This window comes from Enhydra lutris, unplaced genomic scaffold (assembly GCF_002288905.1).
Source record: "Enhydra lutris kenyoni isolate GAN:26980312 unplaced genomic scaffold, ASM228890v2 scaffoldscaffold13, whole genome shotgun sequence".
Lineage (NCBI taxonomy): Eukaryota > Metazoa > Chordata > Mammalia > Carnivora > Mustelidae > Enhydra > Enhydra lutris.
The window spans coordinates 11875227-11889913 of NW_019154097.1; positions in this window are offsets into that span (position 1 = coordinate 11875227).

A 14687-nucleotide genomic window follows, 5' to 3' on the forward strand; every position below is an offset into this window, starting at 1 on the left:
TCTTTTTCTTCTTCTTCTTCTCCTTCTTTTTTAAGATTGTATTTATTTATTTGACAGAGAGAGACATAGCAAGAAGGAACATAAGCAGGGAGAGTGGGAAGAGGGAGATGCAGGCTTCCTTCCAAGCAGGGAACCAGATGTGGGCTAGATCCCAGGACCCTGGGATAATGACCTGAGCCAAAAGCAGATGCTTAACCAACTGAACCATCCAGGGAAACCCCCCCATTCTTCTATATTTATATGACATCCTCTTTCCTTTTCACTGCTTGATGCTTTTTTGGTAATTGATCTGATATAAAAGTGAAGAATTATATTCCTAAAAGGTATTCCCAATGAAGGATTATATTTTAGGGAGTTCACTTCCCAGGTAACATTGCCAGTTCCCATTATCCATCATGTATCTTTCTCTCCTGATACTAGTTTGGAATTATTAACCAAAAGACAGAAAAAGATGGAAGTAAAAGTAGGATTGTCATTAATTTGAACAATATTCATGAAATAGAGGGATGGCTATAGTTGCTTGGTAAATATGCATCTTAAATGTCTGATATAAGGGAAAAGCACTGAGAGGAAATGAATCTTTAAATTTATTTCCCCTCAGTCAAGATGGCTTTGTTTTATGAGCACAAGTACATCACTAGACAATTATTTACCTTAATCTTGCTCTTTGAGTTAAAATAACCTGAAAATTCTTACCAGATTCTGGCAAAGTATTTCTTCTTGAGTTTCTAAACTGTTTTTGTTGAATTATTCTTTTTATATTTGTCCAGTGTCTACATAAGATTTTTCCTCATGAAATTTAGCAAGAAAACACACACACACACCAGGGACCACTAATACAATGTCACATGATTTGGTTGTGATTTTCTGTTTCAAAGTACATTTTGAGCATACACTCAAGCTACTAAATTATTAAACAACTTAATTATGAAAATGACCTACTAGAAATCTGAAAAATGCTATTTGTAGACAAAATAATGTGGCTTTTTGTCCAAATTTCTCTTTGAGACATGAGGAAGTTTGAGGTTTGCCACTCAGATGCTAGAATGGGATAGTAATGGCTTGCATTGCACTACAGAGATTTAAAGCCCAGGTTGTTCTAAAAGACTGCTGATAGGGCCAAAGCCAGATGGAATAAATCAGAATGACTATTAAGCTAAGGCTTAGATACAGAGGGGGCAATAAGAGCCCAAATCCAGGCATTTGGTATAAAGGAAGAGACTGGGTATAGTAGATCACATGCTAAGAAGATCCAGAAAACATAGTAAGAGGGGAGGCATGGAGACCCTGATGCTGTGACCTTTGAATTATGAAAGCACGTGAGCAGATGTGTCTGCTGAGAATGTCAAACCAGCTCAGAGGGGACCAAAACTTTGAACCTACCCTTTAGTTACCTACAATCACTGTGTCTAATCTGTACACTTTAGATATTTTGGCATCCAGTGAGAGTTTTGAATACTTCTAATACTTCAGCTGGGATAATGATCATCAAATAGAGCAAGATATAGAGCAGTATTGGTATCGGGCTCCTGGCTGGCCCAGTTGGTGGGGCATGCAACTCTTGATCTTGGGGTTGTAAGTTTGAGCCCCATGTTGGGTATAGAGATTACTTAAAAATAAAATCTTAAAAAATAAAAATGAACAGTATATATATCCAACTTTTAAAATATTACCTGTATTTACCTTTATTAACTTCTCAGAAGTCTCTGGTCAGGTTAAATCCAATCCAAAATTTCTCATATGACTCTTTTTCTATGATTTCTTATGGTTGAGACTTGTTATTTCAATACTAACAAATAAGCAAATAAATGCATTTTTAAAGAAATTTATTTATTTATTTTTAGAGAGACACAGAGAGCATAAGTGGAGGGAGAAGGAGAGAGAATCCCCAAGCCGACTCCTTGCTGAGGATCCCAGAGTCTTGAGATCATGATCTGAGCTAAAATCAAAGTCAAATGTTTAACCTAGTGAGCAACTCAGGCACCCCATAAAATTTTAATATTTATTTAAGATATTAAATACTCTTCTACCCAAGAATTGCTGACTTTAGAATGGAATAGACTAACTCCCCTCAAGGTCAGGAGTCTGCCATCTATACTTTTGTATCCTTAAAAGCACCCACTAGTTATATACATTCCCTACCTATCAATCTTTTTTCTTGAATCACTGAATTAAATTAAGCAATTATTTGTGAAGTATACAAAACTTAGAAATTTGTTTGGGGGCACGTGGGTGGCTCATTCGTTTAAGTGTCTGCCTTCGGCTCAGGTCATGATCCTGGGGTCCTGAGATAGAGCTCTGTGTTGGGCTCCCTGCTCAAAAGGGAGCCTACTTCTCCCTCTCCTTCTCCTTCTGCCCTCTGTTCATGCTCTTGCTTTCCCTCTCTCTCAAATGAATAAATTTTTAAAAATTAAAAAAAAAATTAGGAAGTGTTTATACAAATGTAATCTCTTTGAATCCTCACTATAGCAATTATTATTGAACTAAGGTTCAGAAAACTGAAACTTAAGATCACATTTTTACTATAATTAATTGTAAACATTTATAAACAAACACAAATATAGAGGAAATTAATCACCATTTAACCATCATCCATATTCCACATTTGTAAATACAGTCTCATCTGCATCAATGTTCTTGCATTTCTTAAGTCATCGTTAAAACATGTTATTTCATAATTCCTACATACTTTAGCATGGATTTCCAGAAAAGATGGCCATTTTCTTACAGAACCAATATGTTTTTGTCACAACTATCAAATTAAAGATAATTCTCTGATATCATCCTATACCCAGCCCTTACTAATATTTCCATGATTATCTTTTTGTAACTGGTTTTTGAATCAGCTCATCTGGTAAGTTTTCTTTACACTGCAATGCAGAGACCTTCAAATCAATCTGTTTATCAGAAAAAACTTAATAACGTGCCACTTAGAGAAAATAATGATTTGACATTTCATCTCTAATGTGTAGCACTTTGCTAGTGTGGAAGTGACACAGTTATTCTCTTCTGATGCCCTTGTACCACAAATTCTGTAGCGATGTGATTGCACTGCCATTCATACCAGAAGAATAGCACAGATCTCCTACTGCTTCCCAAAATGTTACTAGAGATAATGGGGGAACAAGGAAAAGATTCCAAAATCAGCATATTTAAAGCATAGATATGAAGATAGGCATACTCAGTCCAAGTCTCCACATGACCGGCAATTAGTTTGGTGACTTTAGGCCAGTTTATTACTGCTCTAAGCCTCAGGATTTTGTTATCTTGTGTTTTGTTTTGTTTTCAGTTTTTATAGAAAACGATAGTACTGAACTCACACAGTTTTTGTGAGAGTAGTGTGGTAAATGTCTGTAGAGTGATGAATAGATCTCCTGGCAGAGATTCTCTACTAAATAAGGTATAGCTATTATTACTGTACTATTAGTATTTCATATTCCATATTATAGTCTATCATATAAAATTAAATACATATACATATATATATATACATATATATATCCAAAACCAGAAAAAGACATCATAAGAAAAGAAAACTGCAGACCAACATCTATTATGAATGTGAATACCAAAATCCTCAAAAATTCTAGCAAGCCAAATCCATCAGCATATGGAGAATTACACACCATGACCAGGTGGGATTTATCTCAGCCTCAGCAGTGCAATGTTGGTTTAACATCTGAAAATCAATTCACATAATACATTCTATCAAGATAATAGAAAATAAATATCACATGATTACCTTAAAAGATGTAGAAAAAGCATTTGGCAAAATTTGACACCTTTTATTATAAAAAACACTCAACAAACTAGGAATAAAGGGGAACTTCCTCAACCTGATAAAGGATGTCTTTGAAAAACCCATAGCTAACATCTCACTTAATGGTAAAGGAGTGATGCTTTTCCCTAATTTCAGGAATGAGACAAAGATGTCTGTTTCCACCACTTCTATTCAATATTGTACTTAGAGGTATAACAAATTTGTACCAGAGAATGAAGTAGGACACTTACCTCACACCATATACAAAAATTAACTCAAAATTAACCAAAGATCTAAAGTAAGAGCAAAAACTGTACAACTCTTTACAAAATAAACAAACAAACATAGACGTAATTCTTCATGACTTTGTATATGGGAAAGGATTTTTTTAACACTTTATTTTTAAGTGATCTCCACACTCAACGTGGGGCTCAAACTCACAACCCTAAGATCAAGATTCACATGCTGCACTGACTGAGCCAGCCAGACACTCTGGGAAAAAATTTTTGATATGACACCAAAAACACAAGCAATGAAAGAAAAAATATAGATAAATTGGACTTCATCAAAATTAAAAACTTCTGTGCTTCAAATGGCACCATCAACAAAGTAAAAAGACCCACAGAATGGGAGAAATTTTTGGAAGTCATATATTTGATAAGGGACTTGTGTCTAGAATGCATAAAGAACCTTTACAATGCAATATAAAAAGCCAACCCAATTTTTAAAAAATGGGCATGGGAGGAGCACCTGGGTGGCTCAGATAAGTGTCTGACTTTTGATTTTGGCTCAAGTCATTATGTCGAGGTTGTGAGATCAAGCCCTTGTCAAGCTCCAGAGTCTGCTTAGGATTCTCTTCCCCCTCTCCCTTTGCTCTATCCCCTAAACCCCCTCTCCCTCTCTTAAAAAAAAAAAAAAAAATGGGCTTAGGATAGAAATAAACATTTCCCCAAAGAATACATGTAAATATCTAATAAGCACATGGAAAGATGATCAATATCCTTTATTGTCAGAAAATGTAATTCAGAACCACAGTAAGGTACCATTGAACACCTACTAGGATGGTGAGAATCAAAAAGTGAGGTTTCAAGTGTTGCAAATGTTGGTGAATATGTGGAGAAATCAGAACCCATATACACTGCTAGTGGGGGGTATAAAATGGTGTTGCCACTTTAGAAAATAGCCTGACAGTTTCTCAAATGGTTAAACATATAATGACATATGATCAAGGAATCCACCCCTAGGTATAACCCAAGAGAAATGAAAATACATACCTGCACAGAAATTTGTATATAAATGCCCATAACAATATTATTCATAGTAGCAGAAAAGTAGAAACAACCCGAAAGTTCATCAACAGACTTGGAGAGCTCATGCAATGCTTGAAAAAAGAAGCCAACATCGTGGATCTTCTCCTTAAAATGGAAAGATTTCTTTATGATAGAGTGCGCCTCAGGGCCATTCCATAGACGGCACAGCTCCAACTCATTTCTACCAGAGAGGCCACACAAAAAGGAACCTAAAACATGAAAAAAGCCACTACAACTAGCTTTTGTCACTTAATAGTACATCTTTAAGTTGCTTAAATTGTTTATCTTGTTTATTTGAATAGGTAGACATGATTTCATAGTATGTTGATATATTTTTTTAAACTTTCCACTTTTGGTGAACATGTGTGTTTTTCCAAATTCATTTCTTCACTTTTCGAGAATGCTCAAACAACTTTGTGATTAGATACATATATTACATATGTATCTATAGTATCTATACATATATAATGTATAGATACATTTAAATACATATATTTAAATATATGTGTGTGTGTGTGTGTGTGTGTATAGGGGGTAAATATATATTGGGGGATATATATATTGGTGTGTGTATATATATATATATATATATATATAGAGAGAGAGAGAGAGAGAGAGAGTACCTTTGTAGATAGATTCTTAGATGTGGTATTTGACTCAGAATATGTGCATCTTTGTTGATACTGCCAAATTTCTCTCTAATTGACTGTATTTATTTCCAATGAGTTGTGTTTGACAACACATGTCTAACCCACTCTTGCCAACACAAGATATTACAAACTTGCTTTTTTTGGTCAACCATTTTAATTTGCATTTTTCTGATGCTAGTAAGGCTGGACATCATTTTGCATTTGTTTTATTCATTTATATTACCTCCGCTAAATTGAGTATCTCTTAAATTTTTAATGGATCTGAGTTTCTAAAATAAAATGTAGAGTGTGAAAAAATGTAGAGTGTGATACATATGTGTGTATGTGGGCACATGCACATCTATGCACATCTCGTATATTACAAGAAAAATTCAGGAAGGAAATATACCAAACTGTTATATACATAATTACTTCTGAAGAGAGTGGTAAGATTTGAACACAGTAAGGTATTAGGAGAGTTATCTGGGTTTTTTCATTTTAATAAAATAAATACTGACATATTTTTAAAAAGATTTATTTATTTTAGAAAGATAGAGAAAGCATATGAGTCGGGGGAGGAGCAGAGGAAGAGGTAGAAAGAGAATCTTAAGCAGACTACCCACTGAGTGTGGAGCCTGTTGCAGAGCTTGATTCCGCGACCCAGAGATCATGACCTGAAATCAAGAGCCAGATGCTGAACCGACTGAGCCACCCAGGTGCCCCGAAATAAATATTGATATTAAAATATTAAAAGAATGAATTTTTCCAGGGTATTTCTAAAATTAGATATGTTTAGGTAAAATTGCATATTGTTCCATTTGCATTTAAAGGGCTCTTTCATAAAAGACTTACATCTTCAGTTCTGGGAAATTTTATTACTTGTTTTATTAACCACTTCTCCAACCATCCACTCCCACTTTTTCTTTGTTCTCTCTCTGGTTTTCTTATTAGAGCTATTGGAACTCCTAGAACTATTTTCTGGTTTCTTAACTTTTTCTTCTTTGTGTCTTTCTTTTTTTTAAGATTTTATTTATTTGTCAAACAGAGAGAAAGCATATGCAGGGGGAACAGCAGGGCAGAGGGAGAAGTAGGCTCCCCACTGAGCAGGGAACACAATGCGGGGCTCTATCCCAGGACCCTGGGATCATGACCTGATCCAAAGGCAGACGCTTAACTGACTGAGCCACCCAGACATCCCTTCTTCGTGTCTTTATAACTGCCTTTGGAAAGAATACCTTGACTCCATGTTCTCCTAATTCATTTTCAGTATTTCTCTTTTACTAGTCATCCCGTCTATTAAGGTGCAGTTGCTTTCAGTAAATGTGGTTTCAATGTCAAAAAGAGAGCTAATTGCTTATTTTTTTCCTTGGCAATATGTTCCTTTCTTATCCATAATTTATTTTCTGTGATATTAATTGCACTTATTTCAAAGTTTCCTCCTGTTTACCCCTGGGGTTAATTCTGTTTATTGTTTTTGTTTTCCTCAAATATTTCTTGATTCTTGATCATCTGTTTATGTTTATAGATGAAAGTAGAGAGGTTCATCAGCCTAGCTGGTTAGAATGTATTTTCTCAGCTTGAATGATAACGTTGTGCCACTGACAATCAGAGCAATTTTTATTACAGTGTCGCTGGCTTTAGTGTTCTCCCAGTATGCTAGAGTCCATCTTTGTCGATTTTCCTTAGGTTATGCAAACAGCTTGTTGTCTAGCTACATGAGTTCTCAATCCTGGTAGTGTTGTATCTAGTTCTCTCAAGGGCATATTTTTGGATTGTGGTTGTTTCTGACAATCAGCTTCATCTGCTATTTGATTTCAGGGATGGATGCCTAAAAATTGCCATCTATTGATTGAAGAAAATACTCTTCCTAGGCTTATTGTGAATGCATGCACACACACACACAAACACACATATGCTTCTTAAAAATGACAGGTAAATATGACAGAATGTTCACCCAATCCCATATGAATAACTGTATGTACATATATTTGTAGGTGAGTTAAACATAAGTTTTCAGTCCTCACATGGACTCAGACTCTGAGTAGTCACCATTTTCATAAACACTATTAGTTACAATTGAATAAATATGCTAAAATATAAATTTCCTTTTATAAATAAAATGTGTTCAAATGATCGCTTTTTCCTTTTATTCAGTGTAAAAGAAAATGTACTTTCCTTCCTTTATTCCTTACTCTCTTTTTCATTCTTTGCTTTCTTTTCCCACCTTTCCTTCATTCTTCCTTTCCTGTCTATCCACCAAAAAAGGGGGGTTGGAATTCTTTCACATTATACATTTAAATAGGGGACACCTGTGTGGCTCAGTTGTTTAAGCATCTGCCTTTGGTTGAGGTCATCATCCCTGGGTCCTAGGATGGAATCCCACAGGTCAGCAGGTCCCTGCTCGATGGGGGAGTCTGTCTCTCCCTCCCCTGCTGCCTCTCCTGCTCCACTTATGTTCTGTCTCTTGCCTTCTCTCAAATAAATAAAATCTTTAAATAAATAAATAAATTTAAATAGGAATGATGACTCAAAACTGATTCTTATTCTCTATGTCAAATTCTATGGTTTTGGTTTGAGTAGAACTTCAAGATTTTTGCCTCGTCTCTTTGAGCTTTGCTTGCCAAAAAGGAAAGTTGTGCTAGAAAAGTCTTTCACTCCTAGATTGTGGCATTGATAAGATTTTGTCATCCCCTTTAAAAGATAGTATCAAGCAATAGCTTTAGATACATATCTATAGTTTCATATTTTAAAACTGTTTTAAATCTCTTCTGTGAAATGCCTTCTATTTTTAGTAGTGTATGTAGTATGTCTTCATTTCAAATGCTTGGCATAAAGCATAATTACAGGGATTTTATAGCATGTTTCTATCCTCATTCTCTTCTCTTCAGGTTTACCTTAGTAACAGAGTTTGAACCCATCTCAGCTGTAATCAGAATTCAGCTGAACAGATAACCACTGAAATACCTTCAAATTGCCCAACAGAGAACTTTGAGAACCAGGAACTTTAACACTTCCAAAGTCTCGGGAATTTTTAATTCTTAAAATTAATATTTTCCCTAGCATCCTGAAATGTGTACATCTGCTGGTCTGAATATTTTAATGAGCTAATGTCTACCATATGCCAAGTGCAATCTGCATTCACCCTTCTCTGGTGTCTATAATATTAACTGCTTAGCAGGCATTACCTTCAGCAGTCACAATGATAAACATGCAGTTTGCTATTCAGCTCCCATTTGTCACTGTTGACACGTTTAAACATGGAGAGTGACTTTCCACTCCCCTCAGTTCTGGCATCTGGTAAAGCTTATTAACATGGCGGGAACATTTTTAATCTTCTATAGTTCCTGGTTTTCTCAGCCAATAATATTCCTATGAATACCTGCCACAATAATTGACATTTCTCCTTAATATTTCTCAAACCCATTCTTGTACCTCTACCTCCACTAGCGCCCCTTTGTCTTAGGCAAATGTCAGCAGTCACCTGGGTCATTGCAAGAGCCTCCCAACATCTCTGCTTCCAGTCTCAGAGCCTTTAATCTATCCCCGCCATATTGCGTTGCTATCAGAAGAGTTCATCATGTAGCAACCTTATTGTTACTCTTTGATTTCTTCAGAATTCCTTAACATGGCTTCTATGACTCTTGTCATTGAAGCATTTTCTTCTCCAATTTCATCTTTCATTATTCTCTACTTAATCTCTTTAGATTAAAAATGTCTGACCATAGTTTCCCTCTCAAAGCATTCCTTTCTCTAGGCTCTAAACCTTTGTAGATGCTGCTGCTTCTGTCAGTAGTGCTTTCCTCGGCTTCCCACTTTTGCCAAGAAATCCCATAATCATCAGCCGATGCCTTTTCTATGTGAGTCTAGAGTTCCCTGCATTCACCATACTTTGCTGTGATCGTTTATTTACATTCTTCTGTAATTTAAAGTAAACTGTTTGTAGGTCAGGTAAAGCATTGTTCACCATTGTATCTCAGTCTTATAATGATGTTTATAATGATTTTTTTTTTAATTTTATTTATTTGACAGAGATCACAAGTAGGCAGAGAAGCAGGCAGAGAGAGAGAGGAGGAAGCAGACTCCCCGCCAAGCGGAGAGCCTGGTGCGGGGCTCGATCCCAGGACCCTGGGACCATGACCTGAGCCGAAGGCAGAGGCCCCAACCTACCGAGCCACCCTGGCGCCCCGTATCTCAGTCTTTTGTATAGTTTTGACTTGAGGAAGGTGCTCACTAAATATCTGTAGGATGTTGTTTAGAGTTAAGCATATTTCTGGAGTTGTGCCATACTTGAAAATTATCTAAAGAGGTACTAAAGATTCCCTACTCAAAGGAGTTTCTTTATATTTTATGAATGGATTTAATTACAAAAATATACTTCATGATCTTATAAGGCCCTATATTTAGATCTGATTTAAATAACCACATTTTATAGGAAAATACAATGTTTAATAAGTGAATAAGTATCATGTGCTAATATAGAAAATGAACATTTGAGGAACTACTGGAATAAGTATTGAGTTTATACTATCTTTCAGGGAATGTGCTCAGTACGAGAGCTACAAACATAAATAAAACCAGATCTTCATTCATTAAGGACTCCAGGCCAGCATGGAGATCTTTACTCACAAGATAGTCCTGATAAGTATAATAGTGACACTGGTTGCAATACTGATAATTATGGTTTAGTTAATATTTAATGAGGCCTCTCTATAGGCCAAACTCTCCTCTAAGTATCTTTGTTGAGTATAGTGACTCATTTAATACTCATGGTAACCCTGTAAACTAGCTTCTTCTGCTTTTCCCAATGTAATGACTGCTGCTGTATTGGAGTTTCTTGAGGAAAGACTGAAATAACAAAAGTGTCTATTCAACTCTGAATAAGGTTTGCTATGAGGAAGAGCAGAGAAATACCTTGTTAAGCAGAAGGAGATGTGGGAATATGATGAGAGGCATAATAGATAGTAACATAGGAAATGTTTGTCTGGAGGTTGTATAAATAAAATTGAAGTTTTGGAGGCAATATTATTATTTTTGATGAATAATAATAGTCAAGTAATTGGGCAGTGACTAATATATAGGAAGAAAGATACAAACAATTATTTGCAACTGATTGTGGCAAATACTCTTGTGCAGGGTTGATTGCTAGATAATGGGAATGAAATGGAAGTGTTACTGAATTCCAGTCTTTATATATTACTTGTCATAAGGCCTTACTTAGCATATAAACAGATAACTGTTCTGTTCAAAGTATATTTTTAAATACCATATTATCTAAATGGTAGGGCTATGTACATAATACAGTTTTGACATTTGTTCTTGAAACTAAAATACTGATATAGGTTTATCAATTCACAACACACATTTATATACAAACAGACATTATCTAGTTCAAGCACATTAGCATCTTTACACAACATATATACAATGAGTATTATGCCTCCATCAGAAAGGATGAATACCCAACTTTTGTATCAAAATGGACGGGACTGGAGGAGATTATACTGAGTGAAATAAGTCAAGCAGAGAGAGCCAACTATCATATGGTTTCACTTAATTGTGGAGTATAAGGAATAGCATGAGGGACATTGGGAGATGGAGAGGAGAAGTGAGATGGGGAAACCGGAGGGAGAGACAAACCATGAGAGACTGTGGACTCTGAGAAACAAACTGAAGGTTTTGGAGGGTACGGGGTGGGGCTTTGGGTGAGCCTGGTGGTGGGTATTAAGGAGGCACCTATTGCATGGAGCACTGGGTGTGGTGCATAAACAATGAATTTTGGAACACTGAAAAAAAAATTAAATTTCAAAAAAGGAATCAAAAATAAAATAAAAAGCTTAGCTGCTTCAAAAAAAATCCCCATTTCAGAATGAGTTTTCTTATATTTTACTGACTTTATTAAGTAATTTGTCAATATTGTCGAGCATACACACTCATAACAAAACACACATACACAGCCATTTGGAGAAGACTGATTTCAAATTTAGGAACTCCTTAAACTTTCTAGCACATTTAAGAGTTTGAAAAGACCTAGTGGGTTCCAGTAACTTGCTTTAAATGTCACTTACAGTTTGTGGTGAATTTCTGTCTCCTCCAGTTGTTCACACACTAGTGTGTACCTGAATCTTCCCCATCCATGGTTCTCTTGTTGGAAATGAAAAATATATGTGGATTCCTTTATGTATATGCTTTCCCTCGCACTAAGAATTGTACCTAGAGTAAATATGAGGAAGTCTGAGTTCGACTAAATGAGTCATTGTTCTGCAGACAGACTCCTGAAATGGGATGCACCTCTGAGTCACTTTCATTTTCACCTTTGTTCTTCTGCCTGTGGCTGCTAGCAATCAGTCACATTCACGCTCCCTCATGAAAATATATTGTTGTTGCCCTTCAGCTCTCCCCTCGTAGCTTGGGAGCCCCAGGAGACGTTTAAAAGACAAAGATCAGTCTGGCTTTTAGATTGTTAGAAGATTGCATTAACCCCTAATGCACTGTGTATCACAGCAGGAGGTGATGGACCTCTGATCCTAAGGCTTCCAAGTTGGGTTTTTTTTTTTTTTTTTTTTTTTTTTTAAGAGCATATGATCCGGGTCACTGTATCCATTTCCTTAAGAGCCTCTCTCACATAATAATCAATTTAAACCCACTGAGTTTTCAAATGAATCCACAGGTATGCCACCCCATTATACCATAGAAAAGAATCTACTGTGTCATGCTTTTGTAGCCACACAGTTGCACATCTTCCTGCAAAGACATACCCAGTATCGCCACTTGGGAGCCAACTATACCTTCTTCAGGGAGCTAGGTATGTTGATCATACAGCACTCATATTTAGGTAAATTCGGTGGGACAGAAAATTTTAAAATGAAAGAATAAAAACTTGAACAGAACAGAATGAGGTTCCCCTGGCACGAATTTATGTTATTCAAATCACATCTAGTTACGCATATCCTCTGGAAAAATAATATCAGGTTTACACAGGAATTATACAATTTAAATAAACAATTCTGCATGGGAAAGCTTTCTAAATGACTGCCAAAAAAATAGGCTACACTGGAAAATAGGTTTGAAAGATTCAGAAGTGTCCTTTGTCCTTGGAGTACATATTAAAGCAATTAGGCTCACCGTACTCCATTTCAAAAGTTTCCTTAAGCCCCTAAAAATAACTCAAAAAAACAAATTAATAAAAATAATGAAACAGGTCACTTAAAATATTTTTTAGTTGAAAAAGTGCTCTGTGAAAGAGAAAGCCAAAAAAGCAATGAGCTCTCTATTCCACAAAAACAATTGTCTCTTTTCTTTCATGCATAGTCACGTGGTGTTAATGTAGCACAGGCAATATTGAGCATGAAGTAAATAAAGAACTTAAGCTGCTGCTGTCAAAAAGGCAGAAAATACCATAAAGCTACTTATGATGCTCAGATTCTAAGAAATAATTCTTAATGTTACAGAGAAAGAGAGCTGCAGTATCACTCAGCCATTTCTATTACTTGAAATGCAAGCAGACTGAATATGCCAAGCAATTTACAGGGAAATGAGTCCTTCTCTAGAAAGCAAGTTATTTATTCTATGGTACCCTAGTATTTTGCTTTAGCAATGTTCAAGGACTCTCTTGGTTGCTGATATAATAAGCAGGAAATTTAGAAAAGAAACTTTTATTTATATTAAAGACAAGTTTCCAGAATGAACAAAACCTACTACACTCAAAGCAGATAGCTGATGTCTGTGAGGAGGAGCTGGAGACACATAGTATATCTGTCATATATCTTTCATGGTTCATCTATTTCATAGGCCAGTACTGTGTAAAGTGTTGTTTTTTAATGTTTTAAAATTCATTAAAATTTTTTAAAATTCATCAAAAGTTACAGATACTTTTGTGATTTCTACAAGGATCCCAAATAAAGAATCCTTTGAAATTCTAGATTTCTGGATTGTCTGGGTGATTCTTGACGTTAGTGCCCCCAAATAAACACAACCACAGAACAGTAACAACATCCTCAGAGTGCTGGCTTTTGAAAGTCATACATGCCCATGGTAGAAATTTAGAAAACACAGATAAACAAAATTAAGAAAGTAAAATGATCTGTATTCTCTCCATCTGGAATTGTTGGTGTAAATTCCTCCCGTCTTTTTTGCTATGTATATACATTTCTATTAACTTAGAATATTAGCAAATTACACTTATGACCGAATGCACCATTTCATTCATTGAACACAAATGTTATATATATATTGATGCTATTAAGTCCTCAACAATGTACAATCATATATCATTTAAATTTTTAAAAATAATGTGTTAATAAATTATGACCCCCCCCAAGCATGTAAGCAAGTAAATGGGTGATGGAAACAGAAACTGCTAAGAGGAAAAATATGATACTTTTAAAATATGCACATATATATTTTTTTCCTCATATATATATTTATGAGAAAGGAAACCTCTGACTGGGTTGTTTGCAATGAATAGAATAATGCTTTTAGAAAGCTCTTGGAGATTATTAAAATTATAATTCACCAATAAGGAATTTAGATCTAGTATTACAAGTTACATAACAAAACCAAATCTATAAATGTCTCAATGATATAAGTAGCAAGAAAATGACAAGAGATAAAGAAAATATTTTGATAAAGTAATAGACTGAAAAATGCTATTTAGTATACATATAACCTGCAACTGGAAAAATAGATGTACAGAGTTCATTAAAACTTCGGGAGACTATTATAGATAATGCTGCTTTGCTGGTTATCAGTCTGTTCGAGTTTTCTATTTCTTCCTCTTTCAGTTTTGGTAGTTTATATGTTTCTAGGGATTTGTCCATTTCTTCCAGATTGTCCAAATTGTTGGCATATAGTTTTTCATAATATTCCCTTATAATTGTATTTCTGTGGTGTTGATTGTATCTCTCCTCTCTCATTTGTGATTTTTATTTATTTGTGTCCTTTCTCTTTTCTTTTTTGATAAGTCTGGCTAGATGTTTATCAATTTTATTA